A 14195-nucleotide genomic window follows, 5' to 3' on the forward strand; every position below is an offset into this window, starting at 1 on the left:
CAGTACTCAAACAGTTCTTATTAAAGTCACAAATTTCATCCTATGTGACTGTGACAAAGGTAAACTTTCTCTCCTCATCCTTTTCAACCTGTCTGCAGCCTTTGACGCAGTTGACCGCGCCATCCTCCTCCAATACCTCTCCACTGTCATCCAGCTGGGTGGGACTGCTCTTGACTGGTTCCATTCTGATCTATCTAATGGTAGCTGGAGTATGATCTGCAATGGCTTCTCTTCCCACTCCCACACTGGTACCTCTATCCTTGGGCCCCCTTCTATTTCTTATGCCTTTCGGGGACATCATCTAAAAGCACAGTATCCGTTTTCACATGTATGCCGCCGACACCCAGCTGTACCTCACCACCACCTCTCTTGACTCCTCCACTGTTGCTAAATTATCAGACTGCTTGTCCAACATCCAGTATTGGATGAGCAGAAATTTCCTCCAATTAAATATTTGGAAGGCCCAAGCTATTGTATTTGGTCCCCGTTATAAACATTGTTCCCTCGCTATTGACTCCATCTCTCTCCCTCGCAACTGTGTGAGGTTCAACCAGACTGTTCCCAATCTCGCTGTCATATTTGACCCCGAAATGAGTTTCCGACCACATATTTGCACCATCACTATTTCCACCTCTATAACATTGCCCAACTCTGCCCTGCGTCAGCTTATCTGCTACTGAAACCTCCATCTTTCATTATCTCTAGACTGATTATTTCAACACAGTTCTGGCCGCCCTCCGATCTTCCACCCACTATAAACTTGAAGTCATCCAAAACTCTGCTTCTCATGTCTTAAATCACACCAAGTGCCGTTCACCCATCATTCTTGCGCTCGCTGACCTACATTGGCAACTGGTTGAGCAATGCCTCAATCTTAAAATTTTCATTCATGTTTTCAAATCCCTCCATGGCCTTACCCCTCCCTATCTTTGTAAATCTCCTGCAACCTCACTAAGAACACGATCTCTGCGTGCATCTAATTCTGGCCTCTTGAGCATCTCTGATCTTAATTGCTGCATGCCTTCAGCTGCCTAAACCCTAAGTTCTGCAATTCCCCTGCTAAACCTCTTTGCCGCTCTACCTCTCTTTCATCTTTTAAGACTCTCCAAGACTAAGATTTTTGGCCAACTGTCTTAAAGTCACCTTATGTGACTTGGTGTCAAATTTTGTTTCATAGTGCTCCTATGAAACATCTTCGGACTTTTTATTACATTACAGGTGCTACATAAAACCACTTGTAATGTGTATATATATATATACATATGGCACAGTTAACACTGAAAAGCACATCACAAAGGCATTATTAGAAAATGAAGACAGAGCTAAAGGACATATTGAGAGGTATCACCAACACATTGGTCAAAAAAGGATAAATTTAAGGAGGGACAGAGGAGGATAGGAGGGAATTTTAGAGTGTGGGGCATCGGTTGGGCAAAGAGAAAGGTGACGCCTAACAGCCTAGAGATAGAGGAATGGAGAGTTTGGGGGGGAGGGGACCATTGGCAGCTCTGCCTTCATCCTCCTATGCCCCACACTCTAAAATTCCCTCCTATCCTCATCTGAACCTCCTTAAATTGATCCTTTTTTGACCAATTTGTTGGTGATCCCTCGTATTATGTCCTTTATCTCTGTCGTCATTTTCTAATAATGCCTTTGTGCTGCTAGGACTCTACAGAAGGATACTAGGATAAGTCCATGAAGGGATGAGTGAGACATGATGGGTGGAATCTTATCAGCCGCGTAGAGACAGCTTTGAAGGTAGGAGGGAGGGGATTTGTTGAAGGTTGCACATCAGGTCATCGACCCGATTCGTTCCCACCTCCGAGGGATCTTTCGGGAGGTGGGGTCAAACAAGCGCCGGCTACCCACCTGGCAGTGGCGGGTGGCCAATTAGTGAAAATTAAATACCCACTTGGGGGAAAATTGGTGATGCTGCTGCATTCTTCCTGATGGTGGATGGCCCCCCACTGAGGCCAAAGCCTGGCAGTTCCTCCTTTAAATCCACCCCCTCACCGCGGAGCTGCAGGTGCCAGAGGATCCTGCTCCACAATAATGGCCTGGCAGCTGTGGCCACACTTAATTTTACCATTTTTTTTGAAGTCTTTAGAGGGTGCATACATCAGCAGTGCTCACCTCTCCCGGTGGAACTGCCAGCTGCCCTCAGTCTTGGGCGCTCCGATTGGCCTCACACCACTGTCCCTAATTGGTCGGGGTTCCCGGAGGTGACCTGTTAATTGGCTGCCTCTGGAAAGATGGTGCAGTTAAGCAGGACTCACATGTCATCGAGTTCAGGACCCACAAATGGTCCCAACCCCCATTTAAAGCCAATGTCAGTAAGATTCTGCCCGATATGTGAAAGGATATTGGTAGTGGAACTTTGGATGAGTCGCGGAGGATGGAAAGTTGGCCTGGAGAGCATTGGAATTGTCTGGAAGTGAAAAAGACAGCAATGCGTTTTCAGTGGCAAATGGCTTAAATGGGTAGAATGAGGAAGCAAATATGATGGAGAAAATCTGGAGTTGAAAGCTCAGTTCAAGGTTAAATAGAATGCAGAAGTGGTAAACAGTTTGTTTCAGCCTGAGACAATAACCAGGGAAGGGCTGGAGTTGATGACAAGGTACAGGATTTTTGGCAGGGGCTGAAAATAATGACTTTGATTTACTCAATGGTCAACGGAAGGAATTTGCGGCCTATCTAAAACTGTGTGTCAGACAAATTTTCTGTCAGTAGACCGGCAATGAAAGGGTCAAGCAAGATAGCGTTGGGAGTCATCAGACTAGATGTAGGAGCTAACCACCTGTCTGTACAGATGATGATGCCAAGGATCAGCATGCAGATGAGGAAGAGGAGGGGACCAAGGATAGATCCTTGGATGAGATGAGAAGTAATTGTTGAAGATGCTCAAAGCAAGAGTAATTCCACCTATGAAGAAAAGGGAGGAGAGGAACTGGAGGAGGATGTTTTGGTTGACTGTACTGAGGAGGATGAGGAAGAATGATGCATCAGTCACGAGAATGCCATTTGTGACCTTAGGACCATTTTGATGTTGTGAAAGGTCCAGCAGCGTTTTGGGAAACTTCATCTATTATATGAAGGTTGCATCACTTAGAACCCTTATGCCCTGCTAACAGAAAAGATTCTCATCTATCCCAAAGGTGAAAAGACAACATGCTAACACCACCTCTCCATTATTCTCTCCATTAGGATAATGGATGTAGTAATGAGGCTCTTGATAAGTTCCATGAAGGACTGAAGAAAATCAATATGACTGATGACAGCCAGGGTGAACTCAGAGAAGTTATGGAACGTATCCTGTCGAACTTGGAAAGAGAAAAGGAAAACACGGTGTGTTTCACTTTTATTTGAGAATGTCCAATTTTAGAAACATGTCTTTAAAGTTTTGAATCGTCATTCAACTAATGATGCTTTTCCAAATATATTTTAGTTGATAAGAATAAATTGCCAGCATCCTGAAGTGGCAAAAGTGAGGTCACGAGAGTTCCTGACAAGGTTCACTAATCTCTTACAAGACATTAACAGAAACAGCCACAGCAGAAGGGTATCAGCACGAAATAACACTGGAGTGGAATCAGCCTGATAATCCTTTGAAAGAGGAAACCTTCAACATGTGATAAATAAATGTGTATATACACAAAAACACAACCAAATAAAATTAATTGGTCAAATCAAAACACATATGTATCATATTTTGAAAATAATTGATTAATTGAATGCTTTTTATCTTCTCTTTTTAAAAGCATATAAGAATGATATGTATTTATTTATTTATTTTGTCGTTGGTCTTATTGAGACACTTGTCATAGGAAGTCACTTCAGTTGTTGATGTTGTATATGATAATGTGAAAATATTATTTATGCTGTGTATAGTAATTGATGTTACTATTGTTCATATTTATATTTTAATAAATTATTTTTGCCTAACCACTGTTTTCTTTAACCATCAATTTATACGAGACATTATAATTGCTTTATTATTCTGTTTGCACGATCATTTCAGAATTGAGTTGTTAACTCCACCAGTGGATTTCCTGTGATCTATCAGCTTGGTTCAATGGTAATACTCTGAGTCTGAAGACCTTGTGCTTGCAAGTTTATGCTTATTCTTCAACAGAGAAAAAAAAAAGACATGCATTTATAGAGTACCTTTCCTGACCTCAGGATATCCCAAAGTGCTGTACAGCCAATGGATGTACTTATGAAGTGTAGTCACTGCTGAAATGTAGGAAACCTGCATTGTTAGAGGTACCATCTTTTGGATGAGACGTTAAGTAGAGAAAGCTGTTCAGATGGGTATAAAAGAAGATCCCATGGCATTAGTTGAAGAAGAGCATTGAAGTATCTTGGCCAACATTCATCCATCCTCTGAAACAGATCAACTGATCCTTCATTTCATTTGCTGCTTGTGGGACCTTGTTGTGTGCAAATTACCTACAAAACAGCAAACGATGACAGGCACAATGGGCCAAATTAAATATATAAAGTAAGATTAGATAGAGATAGCAGTGGAGCAGGTGTGCCACATCTATAGCATGTGAGTGACTGTGGAGTACAATGTGATTCTGGGCAAGCACATAGAGTCATACAGCATAGAAACAGGCCCTTCGGCCCACCGCGTCCATGCCGACCATAATGCCTATCTATACTAATCCCACCTGCCTGCATTAATTCCATATCCCTCTATGCCTTGCATCTGCAGTAAGTTTTTTTATTCATTTGTGGAATGTGGGTGTCACTGGCTAGGTGAGCATTTATTGCCCTTGAACTGAATGGCTTGCTAGGCCATTTCAGAGGGCATTTAAGAGTCAACCATATTGCTGTGGGTCTGGGGTAAGATGTAGGCCAGACCAGGTAAGGATTGCAAATTTCTTTCCCTGAAGGACATCGGTGAACCAGATGGGTTTTTACAATAATTGACAATGATTTCATGGTCACCATTAGACCAGCTTTTAATTCCAGAGTTTAAAAAAAATTGAATTCAATTTCACCATCTACCATGGTGGGATTCGAACCCATGTCCCCAGAGCATTAGCCAGCATCTCTGGATTACTAGTCCAGTGATATCACCGCTATAGCATCACCTCCCCATTTACCACTATGCCTCTGTATCCCCATGTGTAAGCATCTTGAGGAACCTCGGCTCAGTGTTGTTGAACTGGAGTCCAAGGTGCAGCCATTCTGGTGCATCAGGGAGCGGGAGAATTACCCAGACATTTTGACCCAGGAGGCAGTCACACCTGCAGGTTAGGTCGTGTATGGTTTTGGTCAGTGGTCAGATAGAGGAGGAAGTGATGGTAACACGCGTAGGTAAGGGGACAACAGAGATGCTGGTGGAGGAGCCTCAGCCTTTGCCATTGTCCAACAGGTATGAGGTACTTGCTAGCCATGTGGATGAGAAAAAAGACTGGAGATAGGATATATAAATGGACCATGGCACCATGATACAGGAGGCTATTCGAGTGGGGGGAGCGAAAGGAAAGTGACAGTGATAGGGGAAAGTATAGTTAGGAGATAGATACTGTTCACTGCAGCTTTGACTGGGCATCCCAAAGGTTGTGTTGCTTGCCCGGTGCCAGGGTTAAGGACATCTCCTCACAGCTGGAGACAAACTAGGAGAAAGAGGGGGAGGATCCAGTTGTGGTTCATGAAGGAGCCAAAGATATAGAAAAAACTAGGAATAAGATCCTGCTTAGCGAGTTTGAGGAGCTGGGGTACTAATTAAAAAGACCTCAAAGGTTACAATCCCTGGTAATAATCTGAGGTAAGTATAAATTGGCATAGTGGAAAACAAATTGGATACTGGCACCATTACAAGGGAAAGAGGGAGCTGCTCTGTTGGAATGGATTCCAGTTAAACTGGCTAGGAGCCTGATGCCCTGGCAAGTTGAATAACTAGGGTGGTCAATAGAACTTTAAACTAATAAGGAGGAAGGAAGGTTCAGGTAAGGATAAAATTATAAGTCTGACAGGAAGGGCTTTTGTTCCATCAATGTTCAACTGGTCTGCGACCACCGAAAGCGTTTCCGGCAGGTGTGTGCCCGCTTCCCAGAAAGCAGCCACAATGCCTACATGCTTTGACAGTCCCAGGTGCCACAGCTTTTCAGGCCCCCTGCTCACCTTCAGGGATGGATTCTCAGGTATAAGGGCTATCCATTGAAGACATGGCTGCTGACGCCTGTGAGGAACCCTTGCACTGCACAAAGGAGAGGTACAACACTCGCCACGGCTCCACGTGAGCAAGCATCGAGCAGGCCATTGGGCTGCTGAAGATGAGATTCTGGTAACTTGATCGATCCGGTAGAGCCCTGCAGTATTCCACAGTGAGGGTCTGGCGTATCATGGTGGTCTGCAGTGCTCTGCACAATCTAGCACTGTAGAGCCCTGCAGTATTCCACAGTGAGGGTCTGGCGTATCATGGTGGTCTGCAGTGCTCTGCACAATCTAGCACTGTAGAGCCCTGCAGTATTCCACAGTGAGGGTCTGGCGTATCATGGTGGTCTGCAGTGCTCTGCACAATCTAGCACTGTAGAGGGGGGAGACTTTGTATGACAAGGACATGATTGATTGCCAGTCCTCATCTGACGAGGAGGATGTAGAACCATAGAACCATAAAAAAATTAAGGCACAGGAGGAGCCCATTCAGCCCATCATGTCTGCGATGGCTGGAAGAACTAGCCGCCCAGTCTAATCCCACCTTCCAGCACCTGGTCCGTAGCCTTGCAGGTTACAGCACTTCAGTTGCATGTCCAGGTACCTTTTAAAAGAGTTGAGAGTTTCTGCCTCCACCATCGATCTTAGCAGTGAATTCCAGACACCCACCACCCTCTGGGCGAAAACGCTATTCCTCATGTCCCGTCTAATGCCTCTACTAATCACCTTAAATCTGTGCCCCCTGGTAATTGACCTCTCTGCGAAGGGAAACAGGTCTTTCCTGTCTACTCTATCTAGGCCCCTCATAATTTTTGTATCACAGCACGGCAAATATCTGGATGGATCCTCTGCCACCTAGGCTAACTTCTATAGCCATGGCTGAGGACAGCGAACTAGTTTCCCTGGACACTAGCTCAGCATTTCTACAATGAGGTTCATTCATCTATCAGAGTTATCAAAGAAAGAACTTGCATTTATGCCTTTTACATCCTCGGGATGGCTAATCCATTAATTACTTTTGAAGTGCATTCACTGTTGTTTTGTAGACAAACATTGTAAACAATTTGTGCAAAGCAAGGTCCCACAAAAAACAATAAGAAAATGACTAGATAATCTATTCTTGCTGGTGTAGGTTGAGGGATAAATCTTGGCCAGAACACTGGGAGAATTTCTCTGTTCTTCAAATAGCAGCATGGAATCTTTTACCTGAGAAGGTAGATAGGCTTTGGTTTAATGTCTCATTTGAAAGATGGCAACTCAGTCACCTCAGTACTTGGAGTGTTAGCCTGGATTACATACTCAATTCCTGGAATGAAGCTTCAACCCACAACTTTCTGACTGGATGGTGAGAGTGCTATGTCTGACACCGTGAGCACACCACAGGCATACTGAATTCATGCCTGAATTGTTTGGGGATTGGTTTTGCAGTATTTTCATAAGGATCTCAAGGCCATATTGGTTTGCTATATGCTGCACAGTTGTACCTCATCAAGGAAACCCCAGAAGGTGAAGGCTTCCTTGGGAGCAAAGGCATCAAGAAGAGGAGCAGCAGACTGAGAAAAATGTGGAGGACAATCCTTTGCTGACTGCAAGAGACTTTTGTTCCAATCTGATATGGGGGGGGCCACATCTGATCACTACATGAACAATCCTTTTAATATCTTCCCCATCATCAGAAGTGTCTTCCACCTACAGACCATTCTCTATGTGCATCAAATCTCACAGCTCCTATTCATGCCACCTAATGATATATTTTTTTTGTGAAAACCTAGTACTTTTTTTCCATCCTTTCTGCCAGTGTGTGAAGTGTGAATTTATGCTTCTTTTGCCTTCTACCTGAATGGCAAGGGTGCTTGAGATGGATAGCTGTTGCATTACTAAAGCAGCCTCTTGGACTCAGGTGGCCTTCATCTCTCTGCACCTAATTCCTGAGATGGAGCTGCGGCAGGCTGTGTATTTTGTGAAACTTCATGGGTCTTTTTGCCTATATGCTGCTATCTTGAGAGAGATACGTACTGGCTACTGTCTCTGCATGGCCACTGATCTTTAGGAAAGATGATCTGATGCTGCCAGTGAGATGAACGAAGCCTTGCAGTCCCAATGGAAACTAGGGAGGAAGCGCTGAATATTTATAACAACAACTTACATTTATTTAGCCCCTTAACATACTAAAATGTTCCAAGGCATTTCACAGGAGGAGGTTGCAGAGATAGGAAAGGGCAACGCCATAGATGGATTTGAAAACAAGAATGAGAACTTTAAAATCAGCCATTGCTTAACTGGGAGCCACTGTAGGTCTGCGATCATAGGGGTGTTGGGTGAACCGGATTGATGCAACTATGCACAACGGGCAGCAGAGTTTTGGATGACCTCAAGTTTACAGAGCATAGAATGTGGAAGGCTGGCCAGGAGCGTGTTGGAATAGTCAAGGCTAGAGGTAACAAAGGCATGGATGAGGGTATCTGCAGCAGTTGAGCTGATGCAGGGGCAGAGTAGGGTAATATTACAGATGTGGAACTAGGTGGTCCTAGCCATGGCGTGGATATGTGGTTGGGATCATCCTGGGTCAAATATGACACCAAGGTTGAGAACATGGAGAAGAGGACCTCTCATGTTTCACCTTCAGCCTGGAGGAGAATCTCCAGGGAGACATTGCTAAACTGTGGGGCCAAATGGTGTCTTGCCTCAGACATGGTCTCTGTTGGTTCACGCTCTGTCTAGATGTGCTTCAGTCATGTTTCAGGGGCGCAAGGAACTCCAGCTACAGCAACAACAGCAGCAGCAGTGGTGGTGCAGGCGGGTCCAGCAGTTAGAAAGAATATTAAAGAAGTCAAGCAGCACTGCAGGTTCACTGCCTCACTGAAAGGCAGCAGTACAAGCAGGGCTGGCAGCATTTTAAAAATGCACCAGGACCTACATTGCAGTCATATGACGCCATCATCACCATCTCAGAGCCTGCCCCGATCCTGCAATAGGACGGGCCCCATGCCTCCAATATGTTAAGTGGTCGGCCGTCGCATGACTGTGGTTAGTCAGACGCACACATCACATGTGGCAATGGCACTGACTTCTGGGGCCACCGCCGGGACCCGCGACGGGATGACAAAATCCAGCCCCACAGTTTTGCTGCCTATAGAAGGATATACTTACCTTAGAGGGGGTGCAACGAAGGTTCACTAGATCGATTCCTTGAATGAGAGGGTTGTTCTATGAGGAAAGATTGAGTAGAATATGGGGGCATTCCCTGGGGTTTAGAAGAATGAAAGCTAATTTCATTGAAACATATATAATTCTGAGAGGACTTGACGGGGTAGTTGCTGAGAAGTTGTTTCCTATAGCTGGAGAGTCTAGAATGAGGGTCATAGTCTCAGGATAAGGGGTCAGCCATTTAGGACTCAGGTGACAAGAAACTTCTTAATTCACAGGGTTGTGAATCTTTGGAATTTTGTACCCCAGAGGGCTGTGGATGCCTAGTCAAGGAGTATCTTCAAGACAGAGATTGATAAATTCTTTTGGAGGGGCACAATGTGAATCAAGCGATATGGGGATAGGGCCGGAAAAGTGTTGATGTAGCAGTTCATTGAATGGTGAATCATGGTTCAGTGGTCCGTATGACCTACTCCTGCTCCTCTTTCTTATGTTCTTTTGTTCTTCTGTGTTATATTATTCCATGATTCTATGAAAAGTATGTCATTGACTTTAGGGTGCCCTGTGGACATGAAAAGGTCTACATAATGCGTGATCTTTCTATAATTGTTCTTGGGCAGGTCTCAGTTGGGATGGGCTTTCTTCTTTTTTTATGGATGAATTTTTCCTGTAGTCTGACACTGACATTTTCCCTCTTTTTAAAAATATTTATCTCTCTCTCTTGACCCTTCTACAGACTTTAAGTGGTTCGACTGCTACTCAGGCATGTAGTAATGGATGATCAGAAATTTCCTCCAACTAAATATTGGGAAGACTGAAACCACTGACTTTGGTCCCCACTCCAAACATAGCTTCCTGTTTCCCGATTCCATCCCTCTCCCTGGCAACTGTCTCAGGCTGTTTGCAACTTGAGGATCATATTTGATCCTGAAATGAGTTTTTGATTACATATAGGTGCCATCACTAAACATTTACTTCCGCCTCCCTAACATTGTCTAACTCAGCACCCACCTCAACTCATCTACTGCTTAAACCCTCATCCATGCCTTTGTTATCTCTAGACTTACCTATTCCAATGCATTCCTAACCTGTGCTTGCTGACCTACATTGGCTCCCAGTAGAGAAATGCTCAAGCTAAAGCCCTGGGGATATGGGTTCAAATCCCATAATAGCAGCTGCTGGAATTTAAATTCAATTAATTAAATAATTTAATTTATCAATAAAAATCTGGAATTGAAAGCCACTCTCAGTAATGGTGCCATGAAACTGTCATTGATTGCTGTAAAAATCCATCTGGTTCACTAATGTCCTTGAGGGAAGGAAATCCGCTGTGCTTACCTGGTCTGGCCTACCTGTGATTCCAGACCCACAGCAATGTGGTTGACTCTTAACTGCCCTCTGAAATGACCTAGCAAGCAACTCAGTTCAAAGGCAATTAGGGATGAGCAATAAATGCTGGCCCACATGCCATGAAGAATAAAAAAAAAGCCTCAATTTTAATCTTCTCAGCCTTGTTTCAAATCCCTTGAAGGCCTCACCTCTCCCAATGTCTGTAACCTCCTCAGCCCTACAATCTTCCGAGATATCCATTCTCCTCCAAATCTTGCGCATTCCTGATTTAAATTTCTCTCCCATTGGTATCCATAGTTTCAGCTGCCTCATCTCTAAGCTCTGGAATTTTCTTCTGAGATCTCTCTGTTTCTTTTTCTTCCTTTACGAAGCTCCTCCAAGCTACTTCTTTGACCAAGCTGTCCTAACATCTCATTATGTGACCGGATGTCAAGTTTTTGTCTGATAATGCTCCTGTGACATTTTCGCAGAATCACAGAAGCACAGAATTGTTACAGTGCAGAAGGAGGCCATTCGGCCCATCGTGTCTGCACTGACTCTCCGAATGAGCAATTCCCTCAGTTCCATTCCCCTGCCTTCTCACCATCACACTGCACAATCTTCCTTTTCATATAACTGTCTAATTCCCTTTTGAATGCTTCAATTGAACCTGCCTCCGCCAGACTCACAGGCAGTGCATTCCAGCCCCTAACCACTAGCTGCGTGAAAAAGTTTTTCCTCATGTCACTTCTGCTTCTCTTACCAAATACTTTAAATCTGTGCCCTCTTGTTCTCTATCCTTTCAAGAGTGGGAACAGTTTCTCTCTAGCTACTCTGCCCAGACCCCTCACCATTTCGAATACCTCTATCAAATCGCCTCTCAGCCTTCTCTTCTCCAAGGAAAGCAGTCCTTACTTCTCGTGAATACTATGGTAAAGGCATTATATAAATGCAAGATGTTATATCTTGTTTCAGGAAATGTTGCTTTTTTTAGCATTTCATTTCCTCCTTGGAGTATGCACCTGGGTCAAACTCATAGTCAATCAGCATATAAACTGTAGTTTTGAGTCAATAACTGCCTCTTTCATTCCCAGAATTTGTTTTTAAAACTAAACATTGAAGCTTGAAAATGTCATTAAAATGTTAAATGTTTTTAAAACACTATTTTGTTTCTGTTCCCATTCTCATAACTAAAATTTGACTCATTACCAAAGTTCAAGTAAATGATTTCCTGTTGCTAAGATGCTGAATTGGTATGATTTCATCTAAATGTTCCATGCAGCCAGTCAGCGGTCACTGGACTATAGATAACACAAGACCTTACTACCGAGCTTTCCCCTCTGTCAACTCCTGCAGCTGTCTTCCACAGAAGCAGAATTACCTAGAAATGTTGGAAAATAACATCGACTAATCAGAGCAGAGTCAAAGTTCAAATGCATCTGTCTGTTAAAGAAAGAGCTTGCATTCATATAGCACCTTTCATGACTTCAGGACATCCCTCTGCGCTTTACAGGCCATGAACTACAGGAGTCAAATCATGCACAGCCAGCTTCTGCAAACAGCTAGGAGATAATGATCAAAGAAAATCTGTCTTAATGGTGTTGGTGGTTGGCTCAATGAACCAAATATGAAGTGAGTTCGCACAGTCTCAAACCAGTTCATTATGGGCCTGGGCCCACCACACCAACCTGGATGACTAGGATAGGAAACTGAAATTGTCAAATTGCATATAGGCAATGTTCTAGGGTTGGGGGCTTCAAGGTGCATTATTTGGTTAGAATTATGCCAAGCTGCAGATAAGGAAAAGGTTGGATTTATACAACACCCTATCGTGTCTCTCAAAAATCTATCTCCGGGAATGAGCCAAAGAGTGGGACTGACTGCATAGCTCCATGGAAAGCCGGCATAGGCTCGATAGGCTCCTTCTGTGTCGTAAATGACTCTATGACTATGACCCCAATAAAGGCGACTCTGAATCTAATTATTCTATACCTGACATACCTGTTAGATTCTGGCTCTGGGTGCATACAAAGGCAGAGAGGTTTACAGAGGGAATTCCAGAGCTTAAACCTTGGCAGCCTAAGGCACGGCAACTGATGGTAGAGTGATTACAATCGTGGATGTGCAAGAGGCCAGAATTGGAGGAATGCCGATATCTCAAAGGGTTGTATGGGCTGGTGGAGGTTACAGTGATAAGGTGATTGAGGTCATGGATGGAGTTGAAAACAAGAATGAAAATTTTAAAATCAAGGCTTTCTCAACTGGGATCCAGTGTAGATCAATGGGCACAGGGATAATGGGTGAACAGAACTTGGTGCGAGTTAGGTTATGGGCAGCAAAGTTTTGGTGGAGATCAAGTTTACGGAGGGTGGAATATGGGAGACCAGCTGGGAGTGCATTGAAATAGGTAAGTTTAGAGGTAACAAAGGCATGGATGAGGGTTTCAGCAGCAGATGAGCTGAGGCAGGGGCGGAGATGGGTGATGGTACAGAGATGGAAATAGGCGGTCTTAGTGATGGTGCGGATGTGTTGTCGGAAGCTTATCTTGGGATCAAGTATGACAGCAAGGTTGTGGACAGACTGATTCAACTGCAAACAGTGTACCATTCCCAGTACTGTTATCTTTCACCTTGATGAGCATAAATTTACACATTTCGTTAAAAACAGAAGTATAGAAATGCATGATGTCAGTTATGAGTAGTTTTGTACCTAATGAATTACATCGCTGATTACAGTAAGAATCTATGCAATCAAATAAAGAATCAGAAAATGGCGTCTCTACCAATCAGCACGATGGGCCGAAGGGCCTGTTTCTGTGCTACATAACTCTAAGACTCTATGACTATCCCACCCAGGCTAGCAACCTACTTAAAATCAATTATTAATAGCGGGGTAGAAAGCTAGTGATCTTGTCAATAATCAAATATGCACAGACATTTTGAAGACTAGAATAAAAAAAAACGTAGTCAGTAAATTCATACAACATCCCCACACAACAAAACTGGTGACAAATTGGCAAATGTTGTAAAGTCATTGCAAAAAAATGGAATATCTGACCACTTATACCATAGTTTCGAACTTATTGAAGGCAGAGCCCACTCCTTTCAATCCTTTTTTATATTCATCCTTGAAATGTGAGCATCATTGGCAAGGCCAGCATTTATTGCCTATCCCTAATTTCACTTGAGCAGTTGGTGGTTAGCCACCTACGACAGTGTGGTTTGCTAGACCATGTCAGAGGGCAGTTAAGAGTCAATCACATTGCTGTGGGTCTGGAGTCACACGAAAGCAGTTTCCTTTCCTGAGGGTCATTAGTGAATTAGATGGGTTTTTACAACACTTGATGATAGTTTCATGGCACCATTACTGAGACTAGCTTCCAATTCCAGATTTTTTTTATGATTAATTAATTGAATTTAAATTCCACCAGCTGCCATAGTGGGATTAGAACCCTTGTCCCTATTGGGCCTCTGGATTACTAGCTCAGTGACATTACAACTGCGCCTCCATCTCCTCACTTCAGGTGTGGGTAAAGGATGCATTTTTCAGTC

The sequence above is a fragment of the Heterodontus francisci genome, chromosome 12 (assembly GCF_036365525.1).
Source record: "Heterodontus francisci isolate sHetFra1 chromosome 12, sHetFra1.hap1, whole genome shotgun sequence".
NCBI classification, from domain to species: Eukaryota; Metazoa; Chordata; class Chondrichthyes; order Heterodontiformes; family Heterodontidae; genus Heterodontus; species Heterodontus francisci.